General features: G+C 35.2%; 1 protein-coding gene and 1 pseudogene across 2 annotated transcripts in view; one reads left to right on the top strand and one right to left on the bottom strand.

The window, feature by feature from the left end:
• nfascb (neurofascin homolog (chicken) b) overlaps nt 1–13,545 on the bottom strand; it is a 29,483-nt gene that overhangs the window by 14,236 nt on the left and 1,702 nt on the right. The window contains exon 2 of one of the 2 annotated variants that reach the window (XM_028452766.1): nt 617–723. The gene's annotated coding sequence lies outside the window, so the exon portion shown is untranslated. Of the gene's footprint in view, nt 1–616; nt 780–13,545 lie in introns of those variants that run through there. The other variant, XM_028452765.1, reaches the window with a different exon arrangement.
• Nucleotides 11,185–12,357, top strand: LOC114466897 (zinc finger C2HC domain-containing protein 1A pseudogene; annotated as a pseudogene).

Genomic DNA, 13,545 nt, shown 5'->3' with positions numbered 1-13,545 from the left:
GGGTTACGGGTTAAGGTTAAGGTTAAGGTTAAGGTTGGGGGTTAGGGTAACAAACGACATTTATTGACAGCCTTCAAGACACCTTATTCATGCTATTTGCAGGTGCCATGTCATAATAATGACAGCGTAATGTCAGCCTTATGTATACAACTTCAAGTGTTACCATGTATCGTTTTGATTTCTGTATTAAATAATGCAATTATTTTGAAAACTGTTTTTTGATGTTCTTGTATTTTTTAAATGTCTAAGGGTTGCTTATAGACAGAAGATGGTGCTTCTTTTCACAGAGGTCAAAGTATTTCTGAGTTTGCACAAAGTAAATGCTTAAACCTGTGCCATGTCGATGATGAAGGTAGAAAATTGTTAAGATTAATGACTTTCTCTGTTTGTGTTTGTCTGTTAAAGAGACAAGTATTACATGACATTGTCCAAACTTTCCAGCCTGAACTGTAGTTTTTACTGTGTTTTAGTCATTATTGAGTTCAGTAACGTCTCGGCCAGAGTATCTGCCAAAGATCCCTGAATGACAGGGTGTTTTAAAGTATAAAACACTTCATTGTAACAATGCAATGAATAATTTGTATAATGAGTCGATAATGAAGACATGCAAACTCACCACTCCCATGGAAACTCAAATCAAGGCTTCCTTCTTGCCATTTTGGTCGTTGATCCAATACATCTGTAATCCATCAGGGTTGATGAAGGAAATTATTCTTGTTGGTGCTGTGAAGAAATTAATGTGCCAGTCTTTCAAACATCAGTTCAAGAACTCTGGTGGAGTTGATACACAGCAGTATTGAGATGCTATCTGTCACTGCCACTCACACTCTGCCCACCCCTGCTGATGAATAATGAATGAGGGCCATTCAACACCTACACCTCACCCACTGTGCTGCTCTGCCACGGCTCGTATTATTCTGATCCGCTTATCTCAATAATCACATCTTCAACAAAGTTTGTTCACAGGAATCAGAAAACTCAACCAAAAGTTTAAGCTTCTTTCTACTGGAATTAAAATATATTGAAGAACTTATTTCAGCAGATTTCATTCTTAGTTGTTTGCATGACATTGTTAATGTGGGCTTTTATTGTTGCACAGAGACCATTGAGAAGCAGAGAATGAAAGCAACGCTTGTTTCCATTGAGTGAACTTTACATGTGAGAATTGAAGTAACGAACAAGTTATTTTAGTTTTATTTATCGCCCTGTTTAATAACCCTGTAAAAGAGAAATATACTTATTGTATTTAAGTATATTAAAATTTTCACTAGTATATTGGAAATTGGAGTTTTTATAAATAAAAAGTGTACAAACACACATTCATGGAAACACGTTTAACACACTTCAAAACAATTGCACTCTATTACACATTATAAAGAACATGTTTTTCTAAAATATACTATAAATGAAATGTATGTGTAATTTTTTAGTGTTATTTAAAATTCTGTTTTACGCATTTTTTTTTTCTGTACTCATTTTATCATACACTGAGAGCATATTTCAGAAGTATACATTTTAATATCAATACTCTGATATTCGATCTGAATGTACTTTAAGTTACATTTGAGTCTAATTATGAAATTATCTTGTATCTTATTTGTTTATAAAAAAATGGTCATATACTTAAAACATACTAAATACACTTTAAGTTGTTCCACTTTAGCACATAAAAATGCACTAAATACACTTCCAGTTGAACTTTTTATTTTTTTTATTTTTTTTTTTTTTTTACAATTTTATTACATTTAAAATATATTTAGTACAAAAATAGTTGTTCCAAAATGGCATGCTTTAAGTTAACTACTCATAGACACACTTGAAGTACGTTGATTAGTGTGGCTTCAAGTACACAAAAGTATGCTACATTTTTGTACACTTAACACATTTCTTTTTTCCCCAGGGAAAGAAAGAAATGTAACATGTGCTCATTCATATGCAGCCGGAAACGTTAAAAGGTCATGACTGGTCCAAGAAAATCTAACTGGGAGACGAAAACATTTTTTTTTCTTCATCTGTATACACAGCTTTGTGTTAAACAAAAGGCATCTCAGGGCTGTGCTGACCTCTGTAGGCTTTCAGGCATTCACTTGTGGCTGTTTTTATAGAATAGAGGCGGAGAAATGATGAATGCAGATGTAGAATAACTGATCAAAACTTTAAAGCAAAATTGAAATCTTACGATAATGTGAATGTTTCTGTGTTTGCTCAACTACCAACTCAACTTCATGTAGAGCACAAAAGATAAAAGATCCATACTGAGCTCTCAGGCTTTTCGCTGGAGTGCAGCAGGCCTGACAGTGAGCTGCAATCTGTACCATGCACCAGATTGCACAGTGAAGAGGCAAAGAGGCGGATGGAGACAGCTAAGTGACGACAAAAAGCGCTCTATGCTCATCATGGGTCTCCTTTGGCACGAGAGTCTGGGCTTGGGTAAGAGCAGATGGCATGTGAGAGGGAGTGTTGAACCACACAGACTGCCTGTTCACAGCCTATAAGCACCTTCGCTTTGCTCTTTGACGTCATCGCATCAGCGAGAACATGAGAAAAATGGAGTGTGGGAAATCACGCTAGATTATCAGCATTATCAGCGCGATCAGACTTTTGCTATACACAATATTTCAAATGAAAACAACACAAAGTTCAACTATTTCCCCTGTGATCACTTTATTTTTCACTGACTTGTAAATTACACAAAATGTAATGCTCTAACCTGCCACTCAGTCATCTTTTCATGCAACTAACAAAGGCCAGAGTTGTGATTACTTCACATTATTGTAATTTAGTTGATTTTATAGGTACTTGTACTTTTTGGTGTATATTTCTAAATCAGTAATTTTGCTTGTAGTTAGGTATGTTTTAAAAGAAGTAAAGTAATTCATTACTTTTTTACACCCAACCCTTACTAAGTACATTATCATTATTTTTTGTTTTGAAATGATCAACGGACATTGTGAAACCACAAAAAAATGAAATGACCAATATCCGACTAATCAGATTAAGCGTAATGCTTGTTGCCAAAAACAGCATTGAATGGAGGTCAAGAGTTAATAAATGTAGGTATAGAGCGTGATCTTTTATTTTTAATTATTATGAATTGAATTCATTGGCATTTTTTTTTTTATTGTACATTTTGACAAACATTTTATTCTATACATATGTCTTTGTTGAAAATAATTAAATTATACAATAGTGCAACTTCATCAGATGTTTACTGTATGCAAGGGAGCCGTGGCAAGATTTATGACTAAAAATAAACGTGGGGGTGAAAGCAACTCGTAACTTTTACGTTGAGTACTATTTGATTGAGCTACTTTGTTATTGTACTTGAATATTTTATGTATGACTTACTTGTTCTTATACCTGTACTTGGGTACAATTTCAATCAAGTAACATTCTTACTTCTTGAATAGAATATACTGTATATTGGTACTCTTACTCCTTTCACAAAAGCTATCTCTTTATATTATTAGATAGTAAAGGTAGGACGCTATATTATTATTATTATTATTATTATTATTATTATTATTATTATTATTATTATTATTATTATTATTATTATTATTATTATGTCAAAACTCTACATTGACTGCTGGACAGGATAAGTGTGTACATCATTAGTCAATTATTATTACTAATTGTTTTGGATAATTTAGGAGGCTTTGTATTTAGGAACAAAACAAAATATTCATTAGGTGACAAATTATGGGGCACTGATTATAAAAGTTATGGATACTAAAAGAAACTTTTTGCAACATTTTGCAACAAACCATAGTTAAAAAAAAATGTGATAGCCTTTTCTCAAAAAAAAAAAAAAATCTGGATTCTTTCCATTTTTATGCCTTACTATAGCCTTACCTCTGATTTTGGGTGTTTGTCACTTTTTTCTAATTTTTCTGACTTTACTGCATTTTCATCCCAGTTTAAGTGTGCACATCATATTTGTACTAGTTTTAAGGGTCAAGTGATAGCCTTATATCAAAAAAGAAAAAAAATCAGAATTTTTTTCCATTTTTATGCCTTACCCTAACCTCTCATTTTGCCTCATCTTAAAAAAAAATCAGATTTTTTTTCCATTTTATGCCTTATCTCTGATTTTGGATGTTAGTCACTGTTTGTTTTTTTTTTTCATTTTCCTGGCTTAACTGAATGTTTTTCCCAGTTTAAGTGAGCACATCAAATTTGTACTAGTTTTAAGGGTCATGTGATAGCCTTTTCTCAGAAAAGAAAATCTGAATTTTTTTCCCTTTTTGTTGCCTTACTATAACCTTTACCTCTGATTTTGGGTGTTTGTCAGTTTTTTCTGATTTTTCTTGCTTTACTGCATTTTCATCCCAGTTTAATTGTGCACATCATATTTTTACTAGTTTTTAAGGTCATGTGATAGCCTCATCTCAAAAAAAAAAAAAACTGAATTTTTTCCATTTTAATGCCTTACTCTAGCCTTACAATTGATTTTGGATGTTTGTAACTTTTTTATCATTATTCTGGCTTTACTGCATTTTCATCTCAGTTTAAGTGTGCAAATCACATTTGTACTAGTTTTAAGGGTCAAATGAAAGCCTTATTTCAGAAATTTTTTTTCTTCATTTTTTGCCATTTTTATGCCTCACTATAGCCTTACCTCTGATTTTGGGTGTTTGTCACTTTTTTCTCGCTTTATTGTATTTTCATCACAGTTTGAGTGTGCACATCATATTTGCACTAGTTTTTAAGGTCTTGTGATAGCCTTTTCTCAAAAAAAAAAAAAATCTGAATTCTTTCCATTTTTATGCCTTACTTTAGCCTTACCTCTGATTTTGGATGTTTGTCACTTTTTTTCATTTTCTCTGACTTTACTGCATTTTCATCCAAGTTTAAGTGTGCACATCATATTTGTATTAGTTTTTAGGGTCATGTGATAGCCTTTTCTCAAAAAAAAAAAAAAAAAAAAAAAAAATCTGAATTCTTTCCATTTTTATGCCTTACTATAGCCTTACCTCTGATATTGGATGTTTGTCACTTTTTTCTTATTTTTATGGCTTTACTACATTTTCATCCCAGTTTAGGTGTGCATATCATATTTGTACTAGTTTTAAGGGTCGTGATAGCCTTATCTGAAAAAAAAGAAATATGAATTTTTTCCATTTTAATGCCTTACTATAGCCTTACCTCTCATTTTGGGTGTTTGTCACTTTTTTCTCTCTTTATTGTATTTTCATCACAGTTTAAGTGTGCACATCATATTTTTACAAGTTTTTAGGGTCATGTGATAGGTCCATTTTATGCCTTATCTCTGATTTTGGATGTTAGTCACTGTTTTTTTTTTTTTTTCATTTTCCTGGCTTAACTGAATGTTTGTCCCAGTTTAAGTGAGCACATCAAATTTGTACTAGTTTTAAGACTCAAATGATAGCCTTGTAAAAAAAAAAAAAAATAATAATCTGAATTTTTTTCCATTTTTATGCCTTACCCTTACCTCTCATTTTGGGTGTTTGTCACTTTTTCTGGCTTTATTGTATTTTCATCACAGTTTAAGTGTGCACATCATATTTGTACTAGTTTTAAGTGATAGCCTTATCTCAGAAAAAAAAGTTTGATTTTTTTCCATTTTTTTGCCTTTATATAGCCTTACCTCTCATTTTGGGTGTTTGTCACTTTTTTCTTTCGCTTTATTGTATTTTTCATTACAGTTTAAGTGTGCACATCATATTTGTACTAGTTTTTAAGGTCATTTGATAGCTTTCTCTCAAACAAAAAATCAGATTTTTTTTTCCCATTGTTATGCCTTACTATAGCCTTACCTCTGATATTGGATGTTTGTAACTTTTTTTTCTCATTTTTCTGGTTATACTGCATTTTCATCTTAGTTTAAGTGTGCACATCATATTTGTACTAGTTTTTAGGGTCATGTGATAGCCTTTTCTCAAAAAAAAAAAAACAAAAAAAAATCTGAATTCTTTCCATTTTTATGCCTTACCTCTGATTTTGGGTGTTTGTCACTTTTTTCTCATTTTTTTGGCTTCACTGCATTTTCATTACAGTTTTCGTGTGCACATCATATTTGTGCTAGTTTTTAGGGTGAAATGATAACCTTATTTCAGAAAAAAAAATTTTTTAATTTTTTGCCATTTTAATGCCTTACTATAGCCTTACCTCTGATTTTGGGTGTTTGTCACTTTTTTCTCATTTTTATAGCTTTACTTTATTGTCATTCCAGTTTAAGTGTGCACATCATATTTGTATTAGTTTTTAGGGTCATGTGATAGCCTTTTCTAAAAAACAAAAATAAAAAAATCTGAATTCTTTCCATTTTTATGCCTTACTATAGCATTACCTCTAATTTTGGGTGTTTGTCACGTTCTTCTCGCTTTATTGTGTTTTCATTATAGTTCAAGTGTGCACATCATTTTTGTTCTAGTTTTTAAGGACATGTGATAACCTTATCTCAGAAAAAAAGTTCAAAATGTTTTCCATGTTTGGTACACATCAGAATTGAACACCCGCTCACAGTGACTTACTATCACATGTCACAACAAGCTTATCCACTACACCATTTCTACCATCCTTAGCAACACCACTGCTTGTGGCATATTTGACTTTTACTTTTATGGTATTTAAAAAAAAAAACACACATCACAGATACTCAACACAGTACAATTCTAAAGGAGGAACGGGGTTTGAACCCCTACTCTGCTGTGTCAGAGTCACAGCTTGACACACTATACTAAAGCTCTTTTTGCTGCTGGTGTTTCTTGTAGTGTGTTTCACTTTTAATTTAGAGGATAAAACTTGAAAAACTATTTTGCTCATGAGTGAGACATCTAGGACTGAACTCCAATACTTCCTTATTTATGGATGAACTAATATCATTGGATCTGCTAATCCACCACACTATGTGCTTTCACAACTGGTAAATGGATCATGTTGTATTTGACTTTCACATTTGTGGATGTTAGCTAAAATGTTGCCTGTTCACACAGTAAGTATTGAACCCATTGTTTCTGGTTAGAGGAGCAGCACACACAGTGCATGCTACACTCCAGTGAGCTTTTGGAGGTTTGTGATTTGTGGTATTTATGAATCAAAAACTGTTTAGAAAAAGAAGGCCCAGACATTGCAAGCTGACTCAGTGTTCACACGTTTATTTAGAAAAGATCTTTTTATAATTTTCCCTTTTATTGCTTTAGTGTAGTGTTAAATTCAATTTTAGGTGTTTGTCTGATTTTCATCATTTTATAATCTTTTATGCAGCCTCAAACCTGTTTAAGTGTGTTTATCATATTTGCATTGGATTTTAAATTCCTTGAGTCGCTTAATCTCAAAAAAAGTTTCAACTTTTATGCTGAATTTCTGATTTTGGGTGTTTGTCACTTTTTTCTCATTTTTTTGGCTTTATTGCTTTTTCATCCCAGTTTAAGTATGCACATCATATGTGTATTAGTTTTTAGGGTCATGTGATAGCCTTATCTCAAAAAAAAAAATTCTGAATTTTTTCCGTTTTTGTTGCCTCACTATAGCCTTACGTCTGATTTTGGGTGTTTGTCAGTTTTTTCTGAATTTTTTTGCTTTACTGCATTTTCATCCCAGTTTATCAGTGCACATCATATTTGTATTCATTTTTAAGGGTCAAATATTAGCCTAATTTCAGAAAAAATCTTTTTTTTAATTTTTTGCCATTTTAATGCCTTACTATAGCCTTACCTCTCATTTTGGGTGTTTGTCACTTTTTTCTCATTTTTCTAGCTTTACTGTATTGTCATTCCGGTTTTAGTGTGCACATCATATTTGTATTAGTTTTAGGGTCATGTGATAGCCTTTTCTCAAAAAAAAAAAAAAAAAAAAAATCTGAATTCTTTCCATTTTTATGCCTTACTATAGCCTCACCTCTGATATTGGATGTTTGTCACTTTTTTCTCATTTTTCTAGCTTTACTTTTTTTCATCCCAGTTTAAGTGTGCACATCATATTTGTACTAGTTTTAAGGGTCGTGATAGCCTTATCTGAAAAAAAAAAGAAATGTGAATTTTTTCCATTTTATTGCCTTACCTCTCATTTTGGGTGTTTGTCACATTTTTCTCTCTTTATTGTATTTTCATCACAGTTTAAGTGTGCACATCATATTTGTACTAGTTTTTAGGGTCATGTGATAGCCTTTTCTAAAAAAAAAAAAAAAAATCTGAATTCTTTCCATTTTTATGCCTTACTATAGCATTTCTTCTAATTTTGGGTGTTTGTCACTTTCTTCTCGCTTTATTGTGTTTTCATTATAGTTCAAGTGTGCACATAATTTTTGTTGTAGTTTTTAAGGACATGTGATAACCTTAACTCAGAAAAAAAGTTCAAAATGTTTTCCATGTTTGGTACACATCAGAATTGAACCCCCGCTCACAGTGACTTAGTATCACACGTCACAACAAGCTTATCCACTACACCATTTCTACCATCCTTAGCAACACCACTGCTTGTGGCATATTTGACTTTTACTTTTATGGTATTTAAAAAAATACCATAAAAACACACATCACAGATACTCAACATAGTACAATTCTAAAGGAGGAACGGGGTTTGAACCCCTACTCTGCTGTGTCAGAGTCACAGCTCGACACACTATACTAAAACTCTTTTTGCTGCTGGTGTTTCTTGTAGTGTGTTTCACTTTTAATTTAGAGGATAAAACTTGAAAAACTATTTTGCTCATGAGTGAGACATCTAGGATTGAACTCCAATACTTCCTTATTTATTGATGAACGAATATCTTTACATCTGCAAATCCACCACACTATGTGTTTTCACAACTGGCAAATGGATCATGGGGTATTTGACTTTCACATTTGTGGATGTTAGCTAAAATGTTGCCTGTTCACACAATAAGTATTGAACCTTTTTCTCATTTTTCTGGCTTTATTGCTTTTTCATCCCAGTTTAAGTATGCACATCATATTTGTATTAGTTTTTAGGGTTATGTGATAGCCTTATCTAAAAAAAAAAAAAAATTCAGAATGTTTTTCCATTTTTATGTCTTAGTATAGCCTTACGTCTGATTTTGGGTGTTTGTCACTTTTTCTCATTTTTCTGGCTTTACTGCATTTTCATCACAGTTTAAGTGTGCACATCATATTTGTACTAGTTTTTAGGGTCATGTGATAGCCTTTTCTAAAGAAAAAAAAAAAAAAAAAAAAAAAAATCTGAATTCTTTCCATTTTTTTTGCCTTACTATAGCCTTACCTCTGATATTGGATGTTTGTAACTTTTTTCTCATTTTTCTGGCTTTACTGCATTTTCATCTTAGTTTAAGTGTGCACATCACATTTGTACTAGTTTTTAAGGTCATGTGATAGCCTTATCATAAAAAAAAAAAAAAAAAAAAAAAAAAAATCTGAATTCTTTCCATTTTTATGCCTTACTCCGCTGGCTGCCTGTCCGGGGCAGTCCTGGCTGTCTCCTGGGCGTGGGGCTCCTTAATGTTCTAAGTTGGGGGCGGTGGCGGGGCGCACTGGGTTCTCGGCTCTTTTGGAACTTCTCGGGTCTCGGGTGGCTGCCTCTCTGCCTGGGATCTCTTGTGCATCTGGGGAGGCTGCTCAGTCATGGGGGTGGCCTGGGGCTCTTTGGCTCCCTTCGTTTTGGCCGGCCTGGCAGGTTTTTTTGGGCTCGGGGCGGCGCCTGGGTTTGCAGAAGCGGTCCTTGCACTAACATTGGTCAAGGATGCACTGGCCTTGGGCTGTGGGATAAGCTTGCATTGGGTTTAACCTAAGACACGTTGATCCCAAATACCAGTTTTTGGTATAATTACTCCCTCCTTCTCTCTGTTCACGACCACCACCATTATCCATTATACACCACCTTACATTTCTCCACTTGTCACCAAACTGGCTGAACTGATTACACAACACAATAAGTACATTATGCACAACGATATCATCACATCTCATTCTCACTTTGAAACACTTGATTCTTCCCCACCCCTTCCATTTTCCTATACCCTGACCTCCTGTTCTCTGGTCCTTTCCCCCTCACTTAGGTGTAACACTGCCCTCTCTTTTTATATCCTCCCTATAATAAAGTGTTTCTTACCCTTCCTTAGGGAGGGCTGGTGATGGTCACAATTATGCAATAAAATACGTTCATTTACGCCTACAAATGTATGGTCACAATTGGTAATCCTTATGTTTGTTTTTTTGTAAGTTTTTTTTTAAGTAGTGGGGCCACATTTAACATAGTGTAGACAGCCTGCACAGACGGTGCCGTTTTCCATTTTGGCCTCAAGGGGGAAGTGTTGTCTCAGGAGAGCATTGCTTAATATGGGCTTTCAGCTTTTCGTTCCTGACTTTATGCGGCCTGCGGAACGATAAAACTGACAGATCATCGTGTCTTCTAAATTGTGTGTAATATTCACCCAAACATTTGACGCCTTTTGAATACCTGTGAGACAGGATATTTTGGTTGGATTGAGTGTGCGAAGTATATTTCTTTGGCCAGATTAGATGTTTACTGCCCGTCCTTGTGGCGGCCCACATTTAGACGGTTGTCAAAAAGGCGACCTAGAATTTATTGATGTGTAGGCTCCTTATATTTTAATATACTTAAAAGTTTATTGTGTTAAGCATCTGTAAATATTTTGTAACAACAGTAGGGTGATTTTGTTGGGTAAAGCTGCTAGTAAAAGTGTTCAGTTATTTGTACACAAACCACACAAGTAATACAATGTTTAAAATGTGAACCAGGCCTTACACTATTAAAATACTGGGTAAATATATGTTGCAGGTAATGATCAGCAGTGACAAACAATGTAACTCGGTACATTATTCTTTTAAGCAGATGTTAAATCTGTATGTTTGTTAGTTATACTGACACCATTGTATATGGGAACTGCATGGATGTAAATATGCACAGATTGTTTATTTCAATATTGTTATTTAGGGTAAAGGGTTGATAATTGACTCAGAAACTGTGAATAAGTGAAGTTATGCATTAGTGTGTTTGGAACGCTAGAAATGACTAGTGCACACAAGCACCCCAAACCGGGCACTGCCACCCCACAACAACTCCCCCCCCCCACCACAGATGCCACACCCTGACACAAGACGTTCTTTAGCTACATAGGGCGGAGCCTCCTGGGTGACATCATCACGTAGCTTCTATGGTTCTATGTTTTAGCTCCTGTTATCCACAGAAACAGTACTTTCATTCTGTTTAGAGCTCAGTGGAGAGAGTCAGAGAGAAGATACATTTAAAAGCATCAAGCAATCAACACCCAATGATGGAAGAATTTGAAGATGGCACTGCCCCCCCCCCTGTGGATCTGGTTCAATGTAACAGCTGTAAGAGAACATTCCTCCCCGACGTCTTGAAGAAACATACCAATTTCTGCCAACAGTCAAAGGCTAAAAAGAAATATGTTTTCGACTCCCGCAGTCAGAGAACAAGAGGAACTGAATTCTCTGTCCTGGAACCAACCCAACCAAAAGCCGAACCTCCCAAAAAGCCATCCAATTGGCGCAAGAACCACAAAGATTTAACTTCTTCTGTCCGAGCAGCAAAGATTTTCAGTGCAGCCATGAAGGATGGAAGATCGCTGCCTCCACCCCCACCTCACCCCTATGACCCAGACTATATCCAGTGTTCTTACTGTCAGCGGAGGTTCAAACAAAGTGCAGCAGACAGACACATTCAGATCTGCAAGGAGCAACATGCACGGATTCCCAACGAATGCACTGCCCCCCTCCCTTTGGATCTGGTTCAATGTAAAATCTGTATCAGACGATTCTTCCCCGAAGACCAAGAGAAGCATAAAGAAATCTGCCAAAAGTTACTGGCAAAAAGGAGAAAGGTTTTTGACTCCCGCAGGCAGAGAACAGGAGGAACTGAAATGTTCTTCCTGAAACCAACCCAACCAAAGCCGTCCATATGGCGTAAGAAATACGAAGATTTCATGGCCTCACGAGCCCACCATCAGGAGCGGCACACAAGCCCCAGGTAATGAGTTCTGGTTTCGGATCAGCGAGAAAGACTAACCATGAAACCATTTTAATCCAGACAAAAGCAGAGGCCTACATATCCAGAAGTAACAGCAACATTGTGAGCAACATCAGCAAGTACTGTTACTTGTGTGAAACCAGGTACCTGGGGCAGTCGACCAAGTTTTTCTGCAAATATGGGATGAGGAGGATGTGCATGTGACACGACCTCAGGAGAACGACACTGACACACTCCGGTTGGGAAGAGATCCATTTTTTTTCATGTGCAGGTGGAAACCAAGGATAAGAACGCATGTCCTAAATAGGACATAAGACATCTCCAAGTGTCAAACTTTACCTATGGTGTTTTGAAATGACTTGTATTCCAGATCATTCAAATGCCACAAAGACCCTTTTATTAATCACTAGCACAAACATTTTTTACCACTATTGACTTTTCCCTTCATTAAGGCTGAAATGTGTGACAAAATCTTTTCATGTCGCTAACCACATTCGGGACTTGTCGCTTTCAGAAAGTGTGTAAACAGCTCCTTGCTGCGCAGAGCCTTTTCTTGGATTTCCACTGGATGTGTATCTGCACCGAAACTGCTCAGCTGTGTAACTTCAGCGCAATCTGGTAAATGGTAATGGTAAATGGTCTTGCAGTCCATCAATCCCCACCGCCTCCGGTTTTGCTGCGCATCTGTTGCAGCAAGGACTCATAAAATCTCGCTAATTCACGTGTAATCGTGCGATACATAGACATGATTCAACCATGGATAAATGCAATATTTATGTGTAAAATACTGTTTTAAAAGTGCTCGGAATGGGCCAATCATGGTATCAACGGAAAGGTCTGGTCCCCTCGAGTCCGAATATGTGCTTGGTCTTTGGGTAAAGTCCAAATTGCGCCCGCTAAAGCTAAAAAGGCCCTATTTTTGGGGTTAAAAAAAGTCTTCATTTTTTAAAAAATGTGGTATCCCTTGATTTTGGGTGTTTGTCAATTTTTTCTAATCTTTCTGGCTTTACTGTATTTCCATCCCAGTTTAAGTGTGCACATCATATTTGTACTAGTTTTTAAGGTCATGTGATAGCCTTATCTCAGACAAAAAAATCCAAATTTTTATCCATTTTTATGCCTTACAATAGCCTTATCTCTGATTTTGGGTGTTTGTCACTTTTTTCTCATTTTTCTGGCTTTACTGTATTTTCATCACAGTTTACGTGTGCACATCATATTTGTGCTAGTTTTTAGGGTCATGTGATAGCTTTCTCTCAGAAAAGAAAATCTGAATTTTTTCAATTTTTGTTGCCTCATTATAGCCTTTACCTCTGATTTTGGGTGTTTGTCAGCTTTTTCTGAATTTTTTTGCTTTACTGCATTTTCATCCCAGTTTATCAGTGCACATCATATTTGTATTCATTTTTAAGGTTATGTGATAGCCTTATCTCAAAAAAAAATTCAGAATTTTTTTTCATTTTTATGCCTTACTATAGCCTTATCTCTGATTTGGGGTGTTTGTCACTTCTTCTCATTTTTCTTGCTTTACTGCATTTTCATCCCAGTTTAAGTGTGCACATCATATTTGTACTAGTTTTAAGGGTCATGTGA

The sequence above is a fragment of the Gouania willdenowi genome, chromosome 7 (genome assembly GCF_900634775.1).
Source record: "Gouania willdenowi chromosome 7, fGouWil2.1, whole genome shotgun sequence".
NCBI lineage: Eukaryota > Metazoa > Chordata > Actinopteri > Blenniiformes > Gobiesocidae > Gouania > Gouania willdenowi.
Note: the sequence above shows the minus strand (reverse complement) of the source record. Positions and strands in the feature narration are given on the sequence as shown.